Source organism: Salvelinus alpinus, chromosome 4, assembly GCF_045679555.1.
Source record: "Salvelinus alpinus chromosome 4, SLU_Salpinus.1, whole genome shotgun sequence".
Lineage (NCBI taxonomy): Eukaryota > Metazoa > Chordata > Actinopteri > Salmoniformes > Salmonidae > Salvelinus > Salvelinus alpinus.
The window spans coordinates 18,773,232-18,793,141 of record NC_092089.1 but is presented as its reverse complement, the minus strand read 5'-3'; the positions used below and the strand labels follow the sequence as shown (position 1 = coordinate 18,793,141).

Here is a 19,910-nt window from a genome sequence, read left to right as displayed (position 1 = left end):
GTCAGGGCTCTGGTAAGAGATGGTCTCAGTAGAACATCATGTTGGTCTGGTGGGTCAGGGCTCTGGTAAGAGATGGTCTCAGTAGAACATCATGTTGGTCTGGTGGGTCAGGGCTCTGGTAAGAGATGGTCTCAGTAGAACATCATGTTGGTCTGGTGGTTCAGGGCTCTGGTAAGAGATGGTCTCAGTAGAACATCATGTTGGTCTGGTGGTTTAGGGCTCTGGTAAGAGATGGTCTCAGTAGAACATCATGTTGGTCTGGTGGGTCAGGGCTCTGGTAAGAGATGGTCTCAGTAGAACATCATGTTGGTCTGGTGGTTCAGGGCTCTGGTAAGAGATGGTCTCAGTAGAACATCATGTTGGTCTGGTGGTTCAGGGCTCTGGTAAGAGATGGTCTCAGTAGAACATCATGTTGGTCTGGTGGTTCAGGGCTCTGGTAAGAGATGGTCTCAGTAGAACATCATGTTGGTCTGGTGGTTCAGGGCTCTGGTAAGAGATGGTCTCAGTAGAACATCATGTTGGTCTGGTGGGTCAGGGCTCTGGTAAGAGATGGTCTCAGTAGAACATCATGTTGGTCTGGTGGTTCAGGGCTCTGGTAAGAGATGGTCTCAGTAGAACATCATGTTGGTCTGGTGGTTCAGGGCTCTGGTAAGAGATGGTCTCAGTAGAACATCATGTTGGTCTGGTGGGTCAGGGCTCTGGTAAGAGATGGTCTCAGTAGAACATCATGTTGGTCTGGTGGTTCAGGGCTCTGGTAAGAGATGGTCTCAGTAGAACATCATGTTGGTCTGGTGGTTCAGGGCTCTGGTAAGAGATGGTCTCAGTAGAACATCATGTTGGTCTGGTGGGTCAGGGCTCTGGTAAGAGATGGTCTCAGTAGAACATCATGTTGGTCTGGTGGGTCAGGGCTCTGGTAAGAGATGGTCTCAGTAGAACATCATGTTGGTCTGGTGGTTCAGGGCTCTGGTAAGAGATGGTCTCAGTAGAACATCATGTTGGTCTGGTGGTTCAGGGCTCTGGTAAGAGATGGTCTCAGTAGAACATCATGTTGGTCTGGTGGTTCAGGGCTCTGGTAAGAGATGGTCTCAGTAGAACATCATGACTAGCTACATCAGTGCTGGGAAATGTCAAATACAAATGACTGCCGTCATCAACTCAGTCACTCATTGGATCGTCACTTGGTGTATTCCCATAACCAGCAGAAGAGGTGCATCGTTCAAATTCAGGCCAGACTCATTTCCATAAGGTAGTTATGACAACCACGGTCCGCAAATTGACTTGCCCTCGTTGCATTGCTGTTGATGCTACAGGTTATTAAACACACACCTCGCAGGTATTCATTAATCTGGGAGGAGACATGGAGCCAGGAAGGCTACAGTGTGGAGTCAGGTGGACTGAGGGGCCGTTACTAAGAGCCAGTCCGTCTGCCAGACCTGGGTGTGTTCAGTAGGCTCCAAAAGGAAGAAACAGGACTGAAACAGAGAGGGACTACCTCGACTTGAGAAACACTAAATGGTCCGTTTCAAAATGTTTTCTGTTGCGTGCCCTAATGAGTTCTGCTAGCAGACTGACGCTCTCCTCTCCATTCAGGACTGTGCTGCTGTGGCGTGTCAGGCTGGGCGTCTTATCCCTGTGCTGCTGTGGCGTGTCAGGCTGGGCGTCTTATCCCTGTGCTGCTGTGGCGTGTCAGGCTGGGCGTCTTATCCCTGTGCTGCTGTGGCGTGTCAGGCTGGGCGTCTTATCCCTGTGCTGCTGTGGCGTGTCAGGCTGGGCGTCTTATCCCTGTGCTGCTGTGGCGTGTCAGGCTGGGCGTCTTATCCCTGTGCTGCTGTGGCGTGTCAGGCTGGGCGTCTTATCCCTGTGCTGCTGTGGCGTGTCAGGCTGGGCGTCTTATCCCTGTGCTGCTGTGGCGTGTCAGGCTGGGCGTCTTATCCCTGTGCTGCTGTGGCGTGTCAGGCTGGGCGTCTTATCCCTGTGCTGCTGTGGCGTGTCAGGCTGGGCGTCTTATCCCTGTGCTGCTGTGGCGTGTCAGGCTGGGCGTCTTATCCCTGTGCTGTTGTGGCGTGTCAGGCTGGGCGTGTTATCCCTGTACTGCCGTGGCGTGTCAGGCTGGGCGTCTTATCCCTGTGGCGTGTCAGGCTGGGCGTCTTATCCCTGTACTGCTGTGGCGTGTCAGGCTGGGCGTCTTATTCCTGTGCTGCTGTGGCGTGTCAGGCTGGGCGTCTTATCCCTGTGCTGTTGTGGCGTGTCAGGCTGGGCGTGTTATCCCTGTACTGCCGTGGCGTGTCAGGCTGGGCGTGTTATCCCTGTGGCGTGTCAGGCTGGGCGTCTTATCCCTGTACTGCTGTGGCGTGTCAGGCTGGGCGTCTTATCCCTGTGCTGCTGTGGCGTGTTAAGCTGGGTGGAGAGGAGCGCACAGCCATACTGGAGCCAAATTAAACTTGCATGAGGTCCCAGCCGACGCTTTGTGTCTCATATCATGTCCTCAGCTCACTGTCTCGGAGAGCGCGAGTCTGACTCTGCTCTGGAGAGACCTACTCTGTCCACTCATATGCTCCCAGCCCGACTGACACATACTAACCCGGGCCAGCAGATACCAAAGTAACTCCCCCAATGGACACTGCTGTGGTGACTCGCTGCTGTATTCATGGGCTTTCATTATTTGCTTCCAACAGGAGAACATACATTAACAGGCTGATCCACATCATTAATCATTCCTGACGATTAGGCTGCCGCAGATGTTTCATGTTCTGTAACTGATGTTGACATTCGTAGGACGATGGATGACTCCCTGTCATCAGATCACTAACGTCGTTCCATCTGACACAATAACAACCAAGCTCAAGAGTTAAGGACTTCACTCTGCTGTGTGTCCAGGAACAGCAACAGCTGGCCAATGAATCCCTACAAGTGTGAAGCTGCCGAGTCAGAGACTGTGTCAGAGGACCTTTCTATCCGGCCAATCAGAGACAACACTATGACTCATGAGCCCATCACACCATCACTACATCCCTTCCATATCTACCATGACAACAAGACAGTTGGTAAATGATAAAATACTGAAGAGCAGAATGGATCCACCTGCTGAGTGGTGAGACACTTTCAGAGCAGCCTTGATCATCTGAGGTGACAGAAACACACGTCATGGTGGGTGTGGGGAGGGGGACAAGGCACAGACCACTGTTGCTAGGATAACAGAGTGGACAGGAAGAAGGTAGGCATTCCATCCAGACTGGCTCATTGTTCCATAGATCTGCTGTATTCAGTGAGGTGATGTGTTCAGAACTTTGACAGCGACAGAAACGCAACAAATAGAGGTGACTTAATTCCCTATTCTACCAGAGAATTATGTCTGATCTAGACAATGCATTTCTATCTGAACTTTGTGTAATGTTGTGAAACATTGCGGCGTTCTGAACAGACCCACAGCTGCAGTGTTCTAGAGGAGGGTGATGTGATGATAGAGAGAGAGAGCGGCAGAGAGAGAAGCTGTGTGGGAGGAGACAGTGCTCTGCTAACACTGCATCCCCCAGCAGGGGGCTGAATTTGGGAACTTCACAGAATTAATTTAAATCTCATCAAATGGTCCCTGAAAAAAACACTGTAGCTCTGCATTGAAACCGGCAATCACTCTATCCCTGCTTGACTTACCATGCTATCAATCACTCTATCCCTGCTTGACTTACCATGCTATCAATCACTCTATCCCTGCTTGACTTACCATGCTATCAATCACTCTATCCCTGCTTGACTTACCATGCTATCAATCACTCTATCCCTGCTTGACTTACCATGCTATCAATCACTCTATCCCTGCTTGACTTACCATGCTATCACTCACTCTATCCCTGCTTGACTTACCATGCTATCACTCACTCTATCCCTGTTTTACTTACCATGCTATCAATCACTCTATCCCTGCTTTACTTACCATGCTATCAATCACTCAATCCCTGCTTGACTTACCATGCTATCAATCACTCTATCCCTGCTTGACTTACCATGCTATCACTCACTCTATCCCTGCTTGACTTACCATGCTATCAATCACTCTATCCCTGTTTTACTTCCCATGCTATCAATCACTCTATCCCTGCTTTACTTACCATGCTATCACTCACTCTATCCCTGCTTTATTTACCATGCTATCAATCACTCTATCCCTGTTTTACTTACCATGCTATCAATCACTCTATCCCTGCTTGACTTACCATGCTATCAATCACTCTATCCCTGCTTGACTTACCATGCTATCAATCACTCTATCCCTGCTTGACTTACCATGCTATCAATCACTCTATCCCTGCTTGACTTACCATGCTATCAATCACTCTATCCCTGCTTGACTTACCATGCTATCAATCACTCTATCCCTGCTTGACTTACCATGCTATCAATCACTCTATCCCTGCTTGACTTACCATGCTATCAATCACTCTATCCCTGCTTGACTTACCATGCTATCAATCACTCTATCCCTGCTTGACTTACCATGCTATCAATCACTCTATCCCTGCTTTACTTCCCATGCTATCAATCACTCTATCCCTGTTTTACTTACCATGCTATCAATCACTCTATCCCTGCTTGACTTACCATGCTATCAATCACTCTATCCCTGCTTGACTTACCATGCTATCAATCACTCTATCCCTGCTTGACTTACCATGCTATCAATCACTCTATCCCTGCTTGACTTACCATGCTATCAATCACTCTATCCCTGCTTGACTTACCATGCTATCACTCACTCTATCCCTGCTTGACTTACCATGCTATCACTCACTCTATCCCTGCTTTACTTACCATGCTATCACTCACTCTATCCCTGCTTTACTTACCATGCTATTTAGGTTATGAACACAGAATATTAATAACTGAATTGGTTCAAGGAATTTGGAGTGGTGCACTGCAAGCCTGGTGCAGATTCTCTGTATTAGAATGGTACAAATAACAGTGTTTAAACCCCACTGTTTAAGCCTACCAGGCTACTACTGGACCGGAGCAAGTCTTTATCGCATCCGGGGTCCAGTCAGTCCACCATCACATTGATTCTGATTTGGACAATTAAATAGTCCAAAGTTACTGGTTAGGGTCCCATCATGTCTTTAAATATAACAGTCTGAACTGGTCTAGCAGCCAGGTTACCATGGAAACAGGCCAACAGCAGGGGGGAGGGATTTATTCTCTCCACCAGAGACCAGAATGTTCCGCCTCACTACTTTTGGCCCGACCAACTTTGATAAGACATTCCCCCTTTTGATGATACTGTATAAACGTCAAGTTGGAGGGGGTCCACAGGACATATTATTGTATTCAACTGGTGGAATCCAGGTAGGGGTCAATTGAATCTATACTTTGCCCAAGCGGAGTATTGCATAGACTGCATTGCATAGTACTTTCCCACTTGTACTGGTAAAGACCTAGTACTACTACAAGACTGAGCCTGGTATTCCCAGTGAATATACACAGCATGAGGAGTTAAGTATTTGGTTTAGAAAAGGAATCCTAATATTACTACCAAGCTGAGGGAAGCATGAAGTCTTCCAGAAATACTTTGACACTTATCAAACCCTTGTCCATGCTCTCACAATGCAGTCTAACCCTGAGAATGACCATGCAGTCTAACCCTGAGAATGACCATGCTTTTTTGAACTCTGTCCTCCTGTACGCAACATATTTATACTCTGAACAAAAATATAAAGAAACATATTTATACTCTGAACAAAAATATAAAGAAACGCAACATGCAACAATTTCAAAGATTTTACTGAGTTACAGTTCATATAAGGAAATCAGTCAATTTAAATAAATTCATTAGGTCCTAATCTATGGATTTCACATGACTGGGAATACAGATATGCATCTGTTGGTCAAAGATATCTTTAAAAATAAGGTAGGGGCGTGGATCAGAAAACCAGTCAGTATCTGGTGTGACCAACATTTGCCTCATGCAGTACGACATCTCCTTTGCATAGATGTCCTGCTGCATGTCTTAAAGTAATGGACTGTGGTTTCTCTTTTCTTATTTGAGCTGTTCTGGCCATAATATGGACTTGGTCTTTTCTTCTGTATACCACCCCTACCTTGTCACAACAACTGATTGGCTCAAACGCATTAAGGAAAGAAATTACACAAATGTACTTTTAACAAGGCACTTCTTTTAATTCCAGGTGACTACCTCATGAAGCGGGTTGAGAGAATGCCAAGAGTGTGCAAAGCTGTCATCAAGGACAAATGGTGGCTACTTTGAATAATGTCAAATATAAAATATATTTTGATTAACACTTTTTTGGTTATTATATGATGCCATGTGTTATTTCGTCGTTTTGATGTCTTCATTATTCGACAATGTAGAAAATAGTAATAGATGTCCAAACTTTTGACGGGTACTGTATATATATTTCATAGTGTGGATTAATATATATCTATCCACACTGAGGTTGGAATATTACTGTGTAATTGTGAAAATTATGCTTATTAAGTCCCTTTTAGTGTAAGAACTGGTTGAAAAGACGGCCTTAAATTTCTGCCTGTTTTGGTGGGATGGAGTTCTGTTAAATTAGTTAATAGACCAATAATAAAAGAGAATTTCAAACCTCTGCCAATAACAGCTCCCCACACAGACAGTCCTAGCAAAAATGTTGCTTGAGAAATTGCACTTGGCTAAGAAGCTATTTCTGTTTAATTTTGACCATTTTAATTTAAAAACAATGACAGTTCGGTACTTCATTGTCACCCAGAAATGATTTGATATTGATATAAAACAGTCTGCATTGGGCCTTTAAGGAAACCGGAGACTTGACATGAGGAGCTGTGTGGACATGAGTGTGTCAGTCCTGGCAGGATGGTGTCTGGTAAAACCATCTGTAGCAGTCAGTCCTGGCAGGGTGGTGTCTGGTAAAACCATCTGTAGCAGTCAGTCCTGGCAGGGTGGTGTCTGGTAAAACCATCTGTAACAGTCAGTCCTGGCAGGGTGGTGTCTGGTAAAACCACCTGTAGCAGTCAGTCCTGGCAGGATGGTGTCTGGTAAAACCATCTGTAGCAGTCAGTCCTGGCAGGGTGGTGTCTGGTAAAACCATCTGTAACAGTCAGTCCTGGCAGGGTGGTGTCTGGTAAAACCACCTGTAGCAGTCAGTCCTGGCAGGATGGTGTCTGGTAAAACCATCTGTAGCAGTCAGTCCTGGCAGGGTGGTGTCTGGTAAAACCACCTGTAGCAGTCAGTCCTGGCAGGGTGGTGTCTGGTAAAACCATCTGTAGCAGTCAGTCCTGGCAGGGTGGTGTCTGGTAAAACCACCTGTAGCAGTCAGTCCTGGCAGGGTGGTGTCTGGTAAAACCATCTGTAGCAGTCAGTCCTGGCAGGGTGGTGTCTGGTAAAACCACCTGTAGCAGTCAGTCCTGGCAGGGTGGTGTCTGGTAAAACCATCTGTAACAGTCAGTCCTGGCAGGGTGGTGTCTGGTAAAACCATCTGTAACAGTCAGTCCTGGCAGGGTGGTGTCTGGTAAAACCATCTGTAACAGTCAGTCCTGGCAGGGTGGTGTCTGGTAAAACCATCTGTAACAGTCAGTCCTGGCAGGGTGGTGTCTGGTAAAACCATCTGTAACAGTCAGTCCTGGCAGGGTGGTGTCTGGTAAAACCACCTGTAGCAGTCAGTCCTGGCAGGGTGGTGTCTGGTAAAACCATCTGTAACAGTCAGTCCTGGCAGGGTGGTGTCTGGTAAAACCATCTGTAACAGTCAGTCCTGGCAGGGTGGTGTCTGGTAAAACCACCTGTAGCAGTCAGTCCTGGCAGGATGGTGTCTGGTAAAACCATCTGTAACAGTCAGTCCTGGCAGGGTGGTGTCTGGTAAAACCATCTGTAGCAGTCAGTCCTGGCAGGGTGGTGTCTGGTAAAACCACCTGTAACAGTCAGTCCTGGCAGGGTGGTGTCTGGTAAAACCATCTGTAACAGTCAGTCCTGGCAGGGTGGTGTCTGGTAAAACCATCTGTAGCAGTCAGTCCTGGCAGGGTGGTGTCTGGTAAAACCATCTGTAACAGTCAGTCCTGGCAGGGTGGTGTCTGGTAAAACCACCTGTAGCAGTCAGTCCTGGCAGGGTGGTGTCTGGTAAAACCACCTGTAGCAGTCAGTCCTGGCAGGATGGTGTCTGGTAAAACCACCTGTAACAGTCAGTCCTGGCAGGGTGGTGTCTGGTAAAACCATCTGTAACAGTCAGTCCTGGCAGGGTGGTGTCTGGTAAAACCATCTGTAACAGTCAGTCCTGGCAGGGTGGTGTCTGGTAAAACCATCTGTAACAGTCAGTCCTGGCAGGGTGGTGTCTGGTAAAACCATCTGTAGCAGTCAGTCCTGGCAGGGTGGTGTCTGGTAAAACCATCTGTAACAGTCAGTCCTGGCAGGGTGGTGTCTGGTAAAACCATCTGTCAGCAGTCCTAAGTTGCCTCCTAACCCTGGGCTACATACGGTGTTTCCAACTGAAACCAAAACCAGCCAGAGACAGATCTCCCTCTTCCATGGCTGCCAGACCCCGGTTCAAATATTATTTTAAATAATTTCAAATACTCCATCTGGGCTTGATTTAGCTTGCCTGGCGCAATGGAAGTAGAGTAGTTGTGAAAGTGAAAACCCATCTGGCACACCAGGCAGGCTCGAGCAAACGCTCAACGTATTTGAAAGATTTAAAATAGTATTTGAACCCAGATGGTGATGGCTGCGGTCCCAGACAGTTATGAAATCCTGATGAAATGGTTTAGACTGCATGGCGTATTTGTGGCATATTTGTGCCAGGGTCATCTTTTAAAAGCGGCTTCTCCACTACTGAGATCAAATACGGTCAGAACTACGTTTTGGAACATTAGTTGTTATGCAACTGTATTTCACATGTTGGGATAAAGAAGGAATAGAATAAATAGGGAATTTCTGTTGTGGCATTCAACACAAGGTTACCTAGTAGTGTTTCTCTAATGAACCACCTGTACATCCAGAGTACCTCCTCTAGCCTATATCAGCGACAGACAGTTGTTCGACCTACTGTAGAGTCAACCAAGCTTGACTGGTGTTACTGGGTGTCCACATATCAGACAGCCTCTGCTACAGCAGGGGTGACCTGCTGGTCAGGCTGGAGACACGTGACTGGGTCAGAGCGGTGGGTTTCTGCAGTCAGAGAGAAGAGTCCCAGCTGAGCTCTTCTGTCCTCTCCCTTCCTCCAGCATTTCGCTGCACCTGCGACATCTGCAAATCTGTGTATGCAACCAATAAACTTTGATTCTGATTCGTCCTCTCCTCTTATGCTCTCTCCTTGCCTTCACATACTCTTCTCCTTTCCTTCTCTCGTCTTCTTCCCTCAACCTGTCCTCTGTTTCTCTCCTTCCTTTCCCTCTCTTCTCTTCTCCTCCTCCCCCCTCCCTTTCTTCCTCATTTCCCTCTCCCTTTCTTCCTCATTTCCCTCTCCTCCTTTCTCCTTCCTTTCCCTCTCCTCTCCGCCCTTCCCCTATCTTCTCTTCTCCACCTCCCTTTCATCCTCATTTCCCCCTCCTCCTCCTCTCTCCTTGTAGCTCCCTCCAGTAACCACGAGCACAACCGTTCCTTGATTTTATTCTGTAGTTAGTCAGAATTATCATCTTCCATGAGAACTATAAAGTAAATGAAAACACAGTTAGGCACACTCTTACAACCTTATCTTACGAGTGACATTAGCTTGGTATAACTCTGAAGTGGTTACATACATAAAAACAGTTTAGCCGGAGCTATAACAGTATCGGATTAAACACATGAATGAAGTAAAAATACCTAATTGCCTGCTTATTACAGAAGGGAGGAAATCCAAAACTTCACACTTCTTGTTCCTGGCATGAATTCACGGTTCATCCTTAATTATTATAACGTTACCATCCTAACATACACGCTTCAACCGTTACGAACTACACCCGAAGACACGAAAAACCTAGCTAACACAGCGTGGGATTGTCTTCACTCAAAAAGTGTGTTGCTATGATAATTGTAAGTCGCTCTGGATAAGAGCGTCTGCTAAATGACTTAAATGTAAATGTAAATAATAATCCCCGTTACAACAGATTTTAGCTACGTAGTTCTGCTTGTCTTACCATTTCCCCGCATAGCGAACACGTAAGCATTTCATACAAAAACCAACGACATAGACTGACAGGTTAATTGTCAGTTACACTCCTTCCTTGCCGTTTCCCCCTCTCTCCTTCCTTTCCCTCCTCTCACCCTCTTAAATTTAACAATTATTTTTATTTCACCTTTATTTAACCAGGTAGGCCAGTTGAGAACAAGTTCTCATTTATAACTGTGTCCTGGCCAAGACAAAGCAAAGCAGTGCGACAAATACAACAGAGTTACACAAACAAACGTACAGTCAATAAAACAATAGAAAAAGTCTATGTACAGTGAGTGCAAATGTAGTAAGATTAGGAAGGTAAGACAAATAGGCCATAGAGGTGAAATAATTACAATTTAGCATTAACACGAGTGATAGATGTGCAGATGATGTGCAAGTAGAGATACTGGGGAGCAAAAAAATAAAAATAATAATAATATGGGGATGAGGGTGTGCTATTTACGGATGGGCTGTGTACAGGTACAGTGATCAGTAAGCTGCTCTGACAGCTGATGCTTAAAGTTAAAGGGAGATAATGGTCTCTAGCTTTAGTGATTTTTGCAGTTCGTTTCAGTCATTGGTAGCAGAGAACTGGAAGGAAAGGCGGCCAAAGCAGGTGTTGGCTTTGGGGATGACCAGTGAGATATACCTGCTGGAGCGCGTACTATGGGTGGGTGTTGCTATGGTGACCAGTGAGCCGAGATAAGGCGGGGCTTTACCTAGCAAAGACTTATAGATGACCTGGAGCCAGTGGGTTTGGTGATGAATATGTAGCGAGGGCCAGCTAACGAGAGAGTACAGGTCGCAGTGGTGGGTAGTATATGGGGCTATTGGTGACAAAACAGATGGCACTGTGATAGACTACATCCAATTTGCTGAGTAGAGTGTTGGGGGCTATTTTGTAAATGACAGTCCCGAAGTCAAGGATTGGTAGGATAGTCAGTTTTACGAGGGTGTTTGGCAGAATGAGTGAAGGCTTTGTTTTGCGAAATAGGAAGCTGATTCTAGATTTAATTTTGGATTGGAGATGCTTAATGTGAGTCTGGAAGGAACGTTTACAGTCTAACCAGACACCTATGTATTTGTAGTTGTCCACATATTCTAAGTCAGAACCGTCCAGAGTAGTGATGCTAGTCAGGCGGGCGGGTAGCGATCGGTTGAAGAGCATGCATTTAGTTTTACTAGCATTTAAAAGCAGTTGGAGGCCACGGAAGGAGTGTTGTATGGCATTGAAGCTCGTCTGGAGGTTTGTTAACGCAGTGTCCAAAGAAGGGCCAGAGGTATACAGAATGGTTTCGTCTGCATAGAGGTGGATCAGAGAATCACCCGCAGCAAAAGCGACATCATTGATATATACAGAGAAAAGTCAGCCCGAGAATTGAACCCTGTGGCAACCCATAGAGACTGCCAGAGGACCGGACAACAGGCCCTCCAATTTGACACACGAAACTCTGAGAAGTAGTTGGTGAATCAGGCGAGGCAGTCATTTGAGAAACCAAGGCTATTGAGTCTGCCGATAAGAATGTGGTGAGCGACAGTTGAAAGCCTTGGCCAGGTCGATGAAGACGGCTGCACAGTACGGTCTTTTATCGATGGCGGTTATGATATCGTTTAGGATATCTGAAGTGCAGGCTGAGGTGCAGCCATGACCAGCTCGGAAACCAGATTGCATAGTGAAAAAGGTACGGTGGGATTTGAAATGGTCAGTGATTTGTTTGTTAACTTGGCTTTCAAAGATTTTAGAAAGGCAGGGCAGGATGGATATACAGTGGGGAGAACAAGTATTTGATACACTGCCGATTTTGCAGTTTTTCCTACTTACAAAGCATGTAGAGGTCTGTAATTTTTATCATAGGTGCACTTCAACTGTGAGAGACGGAATCTAAAACAAAAATCCAGAAAATCACATTGTATGATTTTTAAATAATTAATTTGCATTTTATTGCATGACATAAGTATTTGATCACCTACCAACCAGTAAGAATTCCGGCTCTCACAGACCTGTTAGTTTTTCTTTAAGAAGCCCTCCTGTTCTCCACTCATTACCTGTATTAACTGCACCTGTTTGAACTCGTTACCTGTATAAAAGACACCTGTCCACACACAATCAAACAGATTCCAACCTCTCCACAATGGCCAAGACCAGAGAGCTGTGTAAGGACATCAGGGATAAAATTGTAGACCTGCACAAGGCTGGGATGGGCTACAGGACAATAGGCAAGCAGCTTGGTGAGAAGGAAACAACTGTTGGCGCAATTATTAGAAAATGGAAGAAGTTCAAGATGACGGTCAATCACCCTCGGTCTGGGGCTCCATGCAAGATTTCACCTCGTGGGGCATCAATGATCATGAGGAAGGTGAGGGATCAGCCCAGAACTACACGGCAGGACCTGGTCAATGACCTGAAGAGAGCTGGGACCACAGTCTCAAAGAAAACCATTAGTAACACACTACGCCGTCATGGATTAAAATCCTGCAGCGGACGCAAGGTCCCCCTGCTTAAGCCAGTGCATGTCCAGGCCTGTCTGAAGTTTGCCAATGACCATCTGGATGATCCAGAGGAGGAATGGGAGAAGGTCATGTGGTCTGATGAGACAAAAATAGAGCTTTTTGGTCTAACTCCACTCGCCGTGTTTGGAGGAAGAAGAAGTATGAGTACAACCCCAAGAACACCATCCCAACCGTGAAGCATGGAGGTGGAAACATCATTCTTTGGGGATGCTTTTCTGCAAAGGGGACAGGACGACTGCACCGTATTGAGGGGAGGATGGATGGGGCCATGTATCGCAAGATCTTGGCCAACAACCTCCTTCCCTCAGTAAGAGCATTGAAGATGGGTCGTGGCTGGGTCTTCCAGCATGACAACGACACGAAGCACACAGCCATGGCAACTAAGGAGTGGCTCCGTAAGAAGCATCTCAAGGTCCTGGAGTGGCCTAGCCAGTCTCCAGACCTGAACCCAATAGAAAATCTTTGGAGGGAGCTGAAAGTCCGTATTGCCCAGCGACAGCCCCGAAACCTGAAGAATCTGGAGAAGATCTGTAGGGAGGAGTGGGCCAAAATCCCTGCTGCAGTGTGTGCAAACCTAGTCAAGAACTACAGGAAACGTATGATCTCTGTAATTGCAAACAAAGGTTTCTGTACCAAATATTAAGTTCTGCTTTTCTGATGTATCAAATACTTATGTCATGCAATAAAATGCAAATTAATTACTTAAAAATCATACAATGTGATTTTCTGGATTTTTGTTTTAGATTCCGTCTCTCATAGTTGAAGTGTACCTATGATAAAAATTACAGACCTCTACATGCTTTGTAAGTAGGAAAACCTGCAAAATCGGCAGTGTATCAAATACTTGTTCTCCCCACTGTAGGTCTATAACAGTTTGGGTCTAGAGTGTCTCCCCTTTTGAAGAGGGGGATGACCTCGGCAGCTTTCCAATCTTTGGGGATCTCAGAAGATACGAAAGAGAGGTTGAACATACTAGTAATAGGGGTTGCAACAATTTTGGCGAATAATTTTAGAAAGAGATGGTCCAGATTGTCTAGCCCAGCTAATTTGTAGGGATCCAGATTTTGCTGCTCTTTCAGAACATCAGCTGTCTGAATTTGGGCGAAGGAGAAGCGGGGGGGGGGCAATTTTCTGCGGTGGGGTGGGGGGGTGCAGAGCTGTTGGCCGGGGTAGGGGCAGCCAGGTGGAAAGCATAGCCAGCCGTAGAAAAATGCTTATTGAAATCACCGATAAATCTACGATAATCGACAGTGACAGTGTTTCCTATCCTCAGTGCAGTGGGCAGCTGGGAGGAGGTGATCTTATTCTCCATGGACTTTACAGTGTCCCAAAACGTTTTGTAATTAGTGCTACAAGATACAAATTTCTGTTTGAAAAAGCTAGCCGTAGCTTTCCTAACTGACTGTGTATATTGGTTCCTGACTTCCCTGAAAAGTTGCATATCGCGGGGGCGATTCGATGTTAATGCAGTACGCCACAGGATGTTTTTGTGCTGGTCGAGGGCAGTCAAGTCTGGAGTGAACCAAGGGATATATCCGTTCTTAGTTCTACATTTTTTGAACGGGGCATGCTTATTTAAGATGGTGAGGAAAACACTTTTAAAGAGCAACCAAGTGTTTAAGGGAGCGTTTGACAGTGAAGAGGGGTGGTAGTTTGACCGCGGACCCATTACGGACACAGGCAATGAGGCAGCGATCGCTGAGATCCTGGTTGAAGACAGCAGAGGTGTATTTAGAGGGCCAGTTGGTCTGGATGATATCTATGAGGGTGCCCATGTTTACGGATTTAGGGTTGTACCTTGTAGGTTTCTTGATCATTTGTGTGAGATTGAGGGCATCTAGCTTAGATAACAGTACGAACTCCCACTCCTATCATCTCTCTTCCTCTCCTATCATGTCTCTTCCTCTCCTATCATGTCTCTTCCTCTCCTATCATGTCTCTTCCTCTCCTATCATGTCTCTTCCTCTCCTATCATGTCTCTTCCTCTCCTATCATGTCTCTTCCTCTCCTATCATGTCTCTTCCTCTCCTATCATGTCTCTTCCTCTCCCTGTACTCTTCCAACATGAAAGCCTGCCCATTACACACATGAATACATCAATTTACTGTTGTTGAGTAGAAAACAGATGGGAGACGTTACCTAGGAAACCCATGCGGTCTGTGTGAGCGTTGTGTGGCTTCAGGACTCTATTTACAGTCACTGCTTCTCCTCTGTGAAGCTCTTTCTTTCCAACAGTTCGGCTTCTTTTAGCTCCAGATAAAACAATCCCTATGTAACTCAAACACTGGCACTTTTCCTACTAGCACTGACTTGGCTGATAAACACGGAGGACAAATGTACTATGGACTGAAACGTGCTGGTCTCACCTAGCTGTCTATCTGAAGCTGAACTGACTTGCCTAGTTAAATAAAGGTTCAATATAATAATAATAATAGCTTAGACACACTGGTCAAACTTTTTCCTGCCGACAGTACTTAGCACTTCTGAACGGTGTCGGTACTCAATCACTTGTTGTGTTCACACAGCAAAGACCTTTAAGTCGTCAGCTACTCTGCCCTTTTAAAATACTCCAAACCAGAAGGTGGCAGTAGTGTTTGGCAATGTATGTCCATGTGCTATTTTCTGCTGAATGTGTTGCACTTTTTCCTGTTGTGCTATTTTACAAACAAACACGTGACTGTCTCAACTGTTCTGGGGAACTACGGTGAGCTTCATAACGTGACAGGTGAAATGATCAACGTGATCAGCTTCCTCTCTTAATGTATTGCACAAGTTGACTGCAGGTATTTACTTAAAAAGTAGCTTCAAATATAAAAATGTATTGAAAAGGGTCAAAATAAATAGTTTCAGCGGTATTGAAAAACCATCCCGTGGCCACTTCCAAATACCTCGGTATACGGTACACTGCCCAAGCCTTGTGTGCATTGCGTCTGTGCACTTAGTTAGCTACCATCCCATAGCCCACATTGCATACAGTGTGAAGTGTGACTGGCTCATGACATTGAACTGTGGATGTATGGAGAAAATGCACACTTTTCCCCTTTTTTGTTCTCACTCCCGTTGGCTCCCCCCACGTGGGGGTTCGTGCTCTCTGATTGGCTCAAAGCCCAAGGTGTTGGCCACTGACGAGCATTGCGATTCTACAGGTAGAAAGGTCAGGTTCTGGGTCGGTATGCTGCAGCTACCGCTTTTGTTCTAGCAACAGAAGAAACGTCTATCGGCGGTGACATTCTCCGTGTGTTTCATGCTTACGTCGCTTTGAATAACAGCGTCTGCTAAATGACTCAAATATATATTTTTAAATGTACATATTTCTTGAGTATCTAGTTGTAGTGGTTTCAGAGGCGATTCGATAGGAAAGAGCTCAGAGTTGGTTCAAACTATAAGTAGGTTATTGTTTTGAAAAAGAAACAGCCACAGTCCTCTCATACCCTGTGAATTCTGATCCTCTCGTTCTTACTACTCTGATTGGACAACGGTGATTACTCATTGTAACCCACACGGAGGAAATTGAGTCGGTAACATTATTATGCAACATTACGTAACCTGCTGCATGCAGTCTTTTTGACTCATTACCAAAGTTAAAAATAAACAACACAGTTAACGACCAACACAGACGAGACCTAGGACCATGAAAACAAACAGCTTGTGTGAGTGGTCGGCTGCGAATGTCCTCACCTGCTATTAACTGACGTTGATTGCTTAGGTTCTGCTCACGCCAGTGTTGTCCGGTCAGAACATGATGTTGATGCCCATATTAAACACTTAGTAACCATCACACGACACACAGACGATTCCGTTCAACTTGTTGATATTGTTGTGTGGTTATGTTCGATGGACGCACAACACCTCAAGATAGAAACAGTACGTCACTACACAACATGTATCTTCTCTTCTTACGACGGCATGTAAACACGCGCCAACTTGAGGTGACGGGGTGGAGCACTAGAGTGTGTCCAAGCTCCCCGATTGGTTGGAATGAGTGGGGGGGGGGGGTTTGAAGGGTGATTGACAGGGCTGCAGGCCAATCAGGTTGAAAGAGCTAGCGAGGGTAATCATATGGTGATTATCATATGATTCATGATGAGCACTGCATTAGTCTGGACTCTTCCTCAACCTGCTCACTGAGGAGATGAACTACATTTTGGGGGCCTGACTGCCTAATAAATATATTTGTGTCATTTAGCAGACGCTATTATACAGAGCGACTTACAGTAGAGAGTGCGTACATTTTCAAACAAAAGTAGCTCCTCAACCCTCTCACTGAGAAGACAAACTACATTTTTGGGGCCCGACTGCCTAATAAATAAGTGCAAGGCTAACGAGGCTGTCTCTATGCTGTCATGAAGTCATTGTGACTATGGCCACTCCACACAGACAGACTACAGGGCTTTTACAGGAAGACATGCTCACAGCAGATATGACATCACCAGGGCCATTTTAGTCCCCTAGCTAACGACACAACATCTAGAAGCAGAGAGGAAGAGGCAGGAACAACATCTCCCCGAGTCTGACGGAGGATATTGCTGAGGTGAGCACCACGTGAGTCACAAAGAACAAGCGGCCATCTTTAAACAAGCCATTCGCTGCCTGGATCATGAAAAGACCAAGGACACTGAATGGGGAGGAGGAGAGAGGGAGGGAGACTAAATGGATGTAGGCCTACGTTTTTCTTCAGCAACCTAAGCCCAAGTAATAGAACTGTGATCTACGACTGCTGTATGACTCCATCAGCAGTCAGTGTGTACAAATGACTTGAGAATGACTGCCATGCCTTGATCTGAATAAATACATTCTACCAGTCAGAGATTAACTGATGTTGTCACCCTGGAGACGCTGCACAACTGTGACTAGACTGGATTAGTCAGGTCACTAATGTTGATGATACAACCCCCCCCCCGACTAATGTGATGATATACACAAACCCTGCGTGATCCTATCCTGAATATGCCTAGTAACCAGTGGAGGCTGCTGAGGGGAGAACGGCTCATAATTTTCCGGAACTGCATCAAACACCTGGAAACCATGTGTTTGATACCATTCCACTTATTCCGCTCCAGTCATTACCACGAGCCCATCCTCCCCAATTAACGTGCTGCCAACCTCCTGTGTTAGTAACCTAGTTGATGAGATCTACAATTGTTGATGTGAAATCCTGTGTGAACATAAAAGCAATGCACTGTACCTTTAACAGTGGTGTAAGTGGACACATGCAGTAGGCTAAAAGCCAAATCAGGTCATCCTGTTGAGTGCTGCATCTCTTCAGGCTTTTTAAACACCATAATCACACCAATCTGTAACCCCCCTCTCTACTAAATACCACAATAAAATAACTCTACTTCAGACGTTTCTTGACTTGGCTACATTATGAGCATGTACTGTATAGCATGAGGAAATAACATGAAGATAACATGGGGCCACAGTACTGTAGTTTGTAAAGATATTGCCTATTGTGTCAGGCTCATTTCATATGCATAGATCTTTATCAAGAAACAAACTTGATACTGAGAACCAAGCCCGTCTTAAACCACCAATATGTGCTAAGTATTCTACTTCGACCAGTATTCTGGCTGTACTGCAACGAGGCGTTGTATTCCACTGTGACTGTTGCCACAGTGCAGTAGGGACGTGCAAGAAGGCGTCACCGCTGTCTGCAGCCTGCCTACATCATACGACGGACGGCATTGGTACCCGAAATCGAAGTAGGTTGCTGGTTAAACTCCAGAACTAGAATACCATTTATAAACGTTCTGGTCTTATGATTCCAATCGCCATTCCATAGCATACAACAGAAATAGGCAAGATAAATAAAACATTCAAATTAAAATGTCCAAATGTCCCCTTCCCTCGCCAACGACGTAACGCCATGTCGGCGTGGAGGCCATATTTTGCTGGTTATGTCGACATAGGGAAAAAGTACAAGTCCTCTCCCACAAATCTCGACCAACATTACCGCAGCATTATAGCAAACAAAACTTCCTAAAGCGCGAGGACTGTAGGCACATCGTTTCATTGCTTGAAACTGGATACATTGTTACTACTCGCAGGTCGTCAATCAGGTGTAGCCACACCGGGACAATCAAAGTTTACTGGCTAGCCAAGTTAAATATGTAGTGGCGTCTGCGTACAGAAACACTGGTGGTGGGAGGCTAGCTAGCTACATAGCTAGGCTACAGGTTTAACTTTGGGACTTGTTTTCGCCGATATGCAAACTGATAAATATTCTATTTGGCAGATTCTTACCTGTCCACCACGTATGATGCGCTGTGATGCTGAGCACCGGTAAACGGGGACCAAAACGGATCTTTCAAGACGATAACAACCGAATACGACGATTTATTCTACAGATTCGACCGAATCCGACAGACAACAGCCGAAAAAAATCCGCGTTCGCAGGGGGATCTACGCCAAAAACCACATGATCAACTACGTCAGCGTACGTATTTGCATACGATACCAGGGCCACTTCCATCCTGGAGTTGTTGTAATCGCTCCTAAAAGTTACAACGCTGCTCAGTATCAAGCCTCGGGTAGTGTCCAGGAAATGACAGCCCTTCAGTGGTTGCTGGAACCTTGCTTTCGACTTTGAAAATGAATAAGCTGTTGTTGACGTCCTGTGCTCTGCGCCAGCTCAACGTTGTGTAGGTCATTGAATAGTAAGCAGTAAACTGAGAGGACGGGGCGTGTCAACGCTTGGTCTAGGGAGGGACACTACTGCTAGTCTTGCTGCAGTACTGACAGCTGTGTCTCAGGTCAATGGTGTCTAGAAGTGCTACTCACTGATTTTAAATCTCTCTTTCTCTCTCTCTGTCTCTGTTTGGCGTCTCACCTAGTTTGACATTCTTCACTGAATAGCTTCCATCTGAGTAGCTAATGAGACATCGTGAAAGGCAGCAGTGATTTATTGCCCTCCGTCTCTCTCTCTCTCAAGTCAATTTCAATTAAATTGAAGGGCTTTATTGGCATGGGAAACATATGTTAACATTGTCAAAGCAAGTGAAGTTGATAATAAAAAATAAAAATTAACAGTAAACATTACACTCACAGAAGTTCCAAAAGAATAAAGACATTTCAAATGTCATATTATGTCTATATACAGTGCTGCAACAATGTGCAAATAGTTAATGTACAAAAGGGAAAATAAATAAACATAAATATGGGTTGAATTTACAATGATGTTTGTTCTTCTACACCTGTTGTATTCGGCGCATGTGACTAATACAATTTGGTTTGATTTGATTCACTGGTTGCCCTTTTCTTGTGGCAACAGGTTACAAATCTTGC

General features: G+C 45.6%; 1 protein-coding gene across 1 annotated transcript in view; it reads right to left on the bottom strand.

Annotated features, from left to right (window-relative positions):
- The window catches only part of LOC139572922 (zinc fingers and homeoboxes protein 2-like), a 30,424-nt gene extending 11,103 nt beyond the window's left edge, over positions 1-19,321 (bottom strand). The window contains exon 1 of the mRNA XM_071395795.1: positions 18,870-19,321. The gene's annotated coding sequence lies outside the window, so the exon portion shown is untranslated. The remainder of the gene's footprint in view (positions 1-18,869) is intronic.
- Between the last annotated feature and the right edge of the window lie 589 nt (positions 19,322-19,910).